General features: G+C 36.7%; 1 pseudogene; it reads left to right on the top strand.

The window, feature by feature from the left end:
* Positions 1 to 297: 297 nt before the first annotated feature.
* On the top strand, positions 298 to 3,555 carry LOC136389229 (olfactory receptor 7E178-like; annotated as a pseudogene).
* Positions 3,556 to 7,196: the final 3,641 nt, after the last annotated feature.

Here is a 7,196-nt window from a genome sequence, read left to right as displayed (position 1 = left end):
TCAGGTATGATTTGATTGAATAAAGTTTCTATCTCTTGTTCTTTCTCTTCTTCTTCAGCAACCCCTATGATGCGGATGTTATTTTTCTTCATGTCACAGAGCTCTCTTTGAGTTTCCTAAGACTTTTTGAATCTCTTTTCTATTTTCTGCTCTGCTTCCATGCCTTTGTTCAATTTGTCCTCCAACTCACTGATTTGATTCTCAGCTTCATTTATCCTGCTTTTAATTTCTTCCATTGTGGTCTTCATTTCTGACATTGTATTTGTCACCTTTGACTGATTCTTTTTTAATATTTCAATGTCCTTTTTTATACTTGCTATCTCTTTATTTAGGTGTTCATACTGACCATCCATTGTTGTTCTAAGATCCCTAAGCATCCTAACAGTCATTATTTTAAACTCTGCATCCAGTATTTTGCTTATTTCCCTATCACTCAGTTCCTTTTCTGGAGATTTTCTTTTGTGATTTCATTTAAATTGCACCTCTCTGTCTTCTCATGATGCCTGTGTGTTTGCGTGTGTATTTTGTAGGGTTGGTTGAGTCTAGGTTTGGTGTTTTCTGTCTCCAATGTTCAGTTGTGTTATTTTTAGGTCTTCTTGGCTTGGCATCAGCTCTTGTTTGTAATCTACAGTCGGATTTGGCTTTTCTAGTTGAGGTGCTTTGAAGTCTTGATTTATTTGTTCTCTTCTCATTTATCTTGATGTTAGTCTTGTTTACTGATCTCAGCAGGTGGCTTATTTGAAACTGTATCCAGGAATGCAGTGGGTATAACCTATGACTCTGAAGGCCTGATCTGCCAGGTTTTCACTCTGGGGGTGGGGTGCTTTCTCTGCTTCAGTAGGGGGAAGTGTATCTCAGAACTCCATGGAGACCTGAGTTACTGCCCCTCCTCCCCACTTCTTGTTTTTAGCTGTGTCTTGTTGCACTGATTGGAGCTGGAGAGATATCTTGAGATGGGTGACCCAGAACCACTTTAGTGTTGTGTTATGTGGAAGAATCAACCTCTACCCCAGCTATGGCCACCTCCAGCACTGGATGAGTCAACTTCTCAGGTTCTCCCATGCATTCCTCTGTCCATCACTATCTGTCTCTCTGTCCCCCCTTTCCTTTTGGAAGATAAGCGAGCCCTTTCAACACACCTCATTCCCAGGTCCCCAGGCAAGTGGCTGTGAGCGATATTTTCTACTCTTTTCCTTGGAATGAGAGCCCTTCTGGGCTCTCAGTCTCACACCCCCTTCATTCCTGTAAGCAGGGAGACTCACTGCTCTTTGGTGCTTTCTACCAGACTCAGTGTTGCTTCTTCTTTGCTCCTTGGTTTTTGAGAGCTTTTCTTGTAGCCCAGAGTTGGTTTTTCATGCTGATTGTTTTTAAATTAATTTGTAATCCAGTTTGGTGGTGTGAGCTGGGAGTCTGTGCATCTGCCTACTCCAGTGATGTGAAGTTTTATATATTCCTTACTCTTCTTTAATGTTTATTTGCACAGCAGCATATTCTAAGCACCCGTAGTAATTTTCAATCCTTTTATAGGTGAAAAATATTGCGAGTATGGACACCAATTAAGAAACAATATGGAAATATTTTAAATAACAGTTTTATTGTTTATTGTCAGGTATTATTTAATATTTTTATTAATATTTTTAAACTCATAATTCAGTTTTGTGTACCTATTTTAATATTCTTATTTCAGTATTAAATGCATTAAATAATAAACTACCTTTTAGTACATCATTATTTTTATACTTAGTACAGTCAGAGAACCAGTTGTTAAATTATTTACATCCCACCACTGCCTTTGGGACTCCCTGTGGTTGTAAAACCTGAACTGTAAATAAGATGGTTGATTTGATGAGAAAACAATGCTTCCAAATCTTAGAACAAGAATCATGTTCAAATGCTTTAACCAAGGCACTAAATAATAGAGAGAAGCAAAGCAAAGAGCAGTTTCAAACACAGAGACTCCCTGAGAGTGCGTAGGGTTGATACAAAAAACCCTGCATAAAATGCCTGAAATATCTAATACCTGAAAAGACTTTTAAAAGAAATTCACATACTTGGGTGAGTGTTTGTTTCCATTGGGGATGGATATTGGAGAAACCAAATAAGAATAAAAATCCAGAATGATAATTATTATAGAAGGATTATAGTTGATTAATTAAAATTGGTTTTAATTTAGAATACAGGTTATCTTATGAACATGTGTAAACATTCCAAATTAAAGAAATTTAGTGCATTGTATTTCGGTAAATTAATGTATATTTGCTTTTTGTATCTTTTACCTGGAGTAATTTCTTTTAAGGAGAAAAGATATTTCTTAATTCATGCATTTCCTTCATGGGAGGAAACTAATATTTACTGTGTTCAGGACTTAACTTCATTAACTTAGTGTTTCTAGAGTAGATATATATAAAAACAGGTAACTAGTCAAAAAATCAATGATAACGCCCTCTGAATCTGAGTTTGCCACCACTGGGAAATAACTGCCAAAGTCCTGGAGTATGTGTTTCATAAGTGTGAATGCTTTACTTTCATTTGAATTAATCCAAATATAGATTCAGTAAAAACTGCCTATTTAGCTGTTTCATTTATTGCAAATGCCTTTTCCTTTTTAGGCAATGTCTCAGCCTCATGGAACTAAAGAATCCAACACGTGTCTCAGAGTTCTTCCTCATGGGTCTGTTAGATGATCTGGAACTGCAGCCTTTGCTCAGTGGGCTCTTTCTGTCCATGTACCTGGTCACCCTGTTGGGATCCTGCTCATCATCCTGGCTGTCAGCTCAGACTCCCACCTGCACACGCCTATTTACTTCTTCCTCTCCCACCTGTCCTTGGCTGACATTGGTTTCATTTCTACTGCCATCTCAAAGATGATTCTGGACATGCAGACTTACAGCAGTCATCTCCTGTAAAGGCTGCCTGACTCAGATGTCCATTATTATTTTTTTTTGAGACACAGATTATCTACTCTTGACTATGATGGCATTTGACAGATTTGTGGCCATCTGTTACCCTCTTCACTACCCGACCATTATGTACCCATGCCGCTGTGGCCTGCTGGTTTGAGGGCCATTTTTCATCAGCCTTCTGAACCCGCAACTGCACTACTTGATGGTGTCACATTTTACCTTCTTCATGGATGTGGAAATACCACATTTCTTCTGTGACCATTCTCAGCTACTCAGCCTTGCCTGTTTTAAAATCCCCAACAACAATAATACATTGATCCAGTTCATTGGTGCCATCTTAGGTGGTGTTCCACTCTCAGGGATCCTTTTCTCTTACTATAAAATTGTTTGCTTCATTCTGCGAGTCCCATCCTTAGGTGGGAAGTATAAATCCTTCTCCAACTGTGGATCTCACCTGTCGGTTGTTTGTTTATTTTATGGAACAGGTTTTGGTGTGTACCTCAGTTTCACTGTCTCAGTTTCTCCCAGGAAGGAAGCAGTGGCCTCAGTGATGTACACTGTGGTCATTTCTATGCTGAACCCCTTCGTCTATAATTTGAGGAACAGGGATATGAAGAGGGCCAGGCAGGGGCTCTTCAAAAGAACAGCCTAATCACAATACCTATGCTATCTTTTTCTGATTTTAAGATTAAAAATGACACTAAAACAAATACATGGAACTCAAAATTCTACCATTCATCTTTATCATTTTTGTATTTCTGTGCCTTTCAATCTTTACATTATCTCCTATCTGAATATTGCTTCATTTGGTATATATTTAATGGGCTCAAGTGATTAAAATGGCATAATTTGATCATTTGTAGGTATAGAGGGTTTTTATTTCTAATTTATTCTTGGCATCCTAGAGAAATGCACTAGTCTTTTTTTTTTATCTTATTTTTATTAATTTTAATGCAGCGACATTGATAAATCAGGGTACATATGTTCTGAAAAAACATCTCCAGATTATTTTGACCTTTGATTATGCTGCATAACCCTCACTAAAAGTCAAATCGTCCTCGGTCACCTTTTATCTGGTTTTCTTTGTGCCCCTACCCTCCCCTCACTCCCTCCCTCTCCTTCCTTGCCCTCTCCCCACCCCTCCACCCCACTCCCAGTTACAATCACATTCTTATCCATGTCTCTGAGTCTCATTTTTATGTCCCATCTATGCATGGGTTTATATAGTTCTTAGTTTTTTCTGATTTACTTATTTCACTCCATATAATGTTATCAAGGTCCATTCATGTAATTGTAAATGATCCGATGTCATCATTTCTTTTGGCTGAGTGTATTCCATAGTATATATGTACCAAAACTTTTTAATCCACTCGTCCTCTGATGGACACTTGGGCTGTTACCAGATCTTTGCTATTGTGAACAATGCTGCCATAAACATGGGGGTGCATTTCTCCTTCTGGAACCATTCTATGGTGTCCTTGGGGTATATTCCTAACAGTAGTATAGCTGGGTCAAAAGGCAGTTCAATTTTAATTTCTTGAAGAATCTCCATACTGTTTTCCACAGTGGCTGAACCAGTATGCATTCCTACCAGCACTGTAGGAGGGTTCCCTTTTCTCCACATCCTCACCAGCACTTATTCTGTGTTGTTTTGTTGATGAGCGCCATTCTGACTGGTGTGAGGTGATATCTCATTGTGGTTTTAATTTGCATTTCTCTAATGATTAGTGATGTTGAGCATTCTTTCATATGCCTATTGGCCATCTGTATATCCTCTTTGGAGAAGTGTCTATTCATTTCTTTTGCCCATTTTTTGATTGGATTGTTTGTCTTCCTGGTGTTGAGATTTACAAGTTCTTTATAAATTTTGGTTATTAACCCCTTATCAGACGTATTGTCAAATATGTTCTCCCATTGTGTAGTTTGCCTTCTCATTGTGTTCTTATTGTCTTTGGCTGTGCAAAAGCTTTTTAGTTTGATATAGCCACATTTGTTTATCCTGTCTTTTATTTCCCTTGCCCATGGAGATAAATCAGCAAATATATCGCTGCGAGAGATGTCAGAGAGCTTACTGCCTATGTTTTCTTCTAAGATGTTATGGTTTCCTGCCTTACATTTAAGTCTTTTATCCATTTTGAGTTTATTTTTGTGAATGGTATAAGTTGGTGGTCTAGTTTCATTTTTTTGCAGGTAGCTGTCCAATTTTCCCAACACCATTTGTTGAAGAGGCTGTCTTTACTCCATTGTATGCCCTTACCTCCTTTGTCAAATATCACTTGTCTATAGAGCTGTGGGTTTATTTCTGGGTTCTCCATTCTGTTCCATTGATCTATGTGCCTGTTCTTATGCCAGTACCAGGCTGTTTTGAGTACAATGGCCTTGTAGTATAGCTTGACATCAGGAAGTGTGATACCTCCCCCTTTATTCTTTTTTAATATTGCTGAGGCTATTCGTGTTCTCTTTTGGATCCATATAAATTTTTAGAATATGTGATCTATATCTTTAAAGTATGTCATTGGTATTTTAATTGGTATTGCATTGAATATATAAATTACTTTGGGTAATATAGACATTTTAATGATGTTTATTCTTCCTAACCATGAGCATGGTATATGCTTCCACTTGTTTGTATTTTCTTTGATTTCTTTTATCAATGGTTTATAATTTTCCGAGTACACGTCTTTAGTCTCCTTGGTTAAATATACTCCTAGGTACTTTATTTTTTTGGTTGTAATAGTGAAAAAGATTGTTTCCTAATTTCTCTTTCTGACTGTTCATTTTTGGTGTATAAAAATGCCTTTGATTTCTGAGTATTAATTTTATATCCTGCCACTTTGCTGAATTCATTTATCAGGTCCAGTAGTTTTTTAACTGAGACTTTAGGATGTTCTATATACAATATCATATCATCTGCAAATAATGATAGTTTTACTTCCTCTTTTCCAACTTGAATGCCTTTTATTTCTTCTTCTCTGATTGCTGTGGCTAGGACTTCCAGAACTACATTGAATAAGAGTGGTGAAAGGGGGCACCCCTGCCTTGTTCCTGATCTTAAGGGGATTGCTTTTGATTTTTGCCTATTGAGTATGATGTTGGCTGTGGGTTTGTCATAGATGGCCTTTATCATGTTGAGGTATGTTCCCTGTATTCCCACTTTGCTGAGAGTTTTGATCATGAATGGGTGCTAGATTTATCAGATGCTTTTTCTGCATCTATTGAAATTATGATGTGGTTTTTCTCCTTTCTTTTGTTTATGTGATGAATAACATTGATAGATTTGCGAATATTGTACTAGCCTTGCCTCCCCAGAATAAATGCCACTTGATTATGGTGTATGATTTTTTCCATATATTTTTGGATCCGGTTTGCTAATAATATTTTGTTGAGGATTTTAGCATCTATATTCATTAGGGATATTGACCTATAATTTTCTTTCTTTGTGTTGTCTTTGCCTGGTTTTAAAATCAGAATTATGCTCACCTCATAAAAGGAGCTTGGAAGTCTTCCTTCCTCTTGAATTTTTTGAAATAGCTTGAGGAGGATAGGAGTTAGTTCTTTGAATATTTAGTAGAATTCACTTGTGAAACCATCTGGCTCAGGACTTTTCTTTGTTGAAAGTTTTTTGATAAATGTTTTGATATTATTTGGTGTAATTGGTCTGTTTAGGTTTTCTGATTCTTCCAGATTAATTGTTGGGAGATTGCATGTTTAAAGGAATTTGTCCATTTTATCTAGGTTGTCTAGTTTTTTGCATACAGTTTTCATAGTATTTTCTTACAATATTTTGTATTTCTGTTGTGTCAGTTGTTATTTCTTCACTTTCATTTCTAATTTTATTTATTTGAGTCCTCTCTTTTTCTTATTCAGTCTAGTTAAAGGTTCATCAATCTTGTTTACCTTTTCAAAAAACCAGCTCCTAATTTCCTGAGTTTTTTTTTTTTTGTCTGGGAAGCTTTTTATTTCTCCTTCAATTTTAAATGATAGCCTTGCTGGATAGAGTAGTCTTGGTTGTATGTTATTATTCTGCATTACTTTGAATATTTCTTGCCATTCCCTTCTGGCTTCAAGTGTTTCTGTTGAGAAGTCTGATGTCATCCTTATAGGGGCTCCTTTGTAGGTGATAGCCTTTTTTTCTCTTGCAGATTTTAATATTTTCTCTTTATCACTTAGCTTTGGTATTTTAATTATGATGTGTCTTGGTGTAGGTTTCTTTGGGTTTCTCTTTAATGGAGTCCTTTGTGCTTCTTGAAGAGTTTCTCCTGCATTAATTTAAGGAATTTTTCAGCTATGATA

The sequence above is a fragment of the Saccopteryx leptura genome, chromosome 1 (genome assembly GCF_036850995.1).
Source record: "Saccopteryx leptura isolate mSacLep1 chromosome 1, mSacLep1_pri_phased_curated, whole genome shotgun sequence".
NCBI lineage: Eukaryota > Metazoa > Chordata > Mammalia > Chiroptera > Emballonuridae > Saccopteryx > Saccopteryx leptura.
The sequence above is the reverse complement of the archived record's forward strand: the minus strand, read 5'-3'. Positions and strand labels throughout refer to the sequence as shown.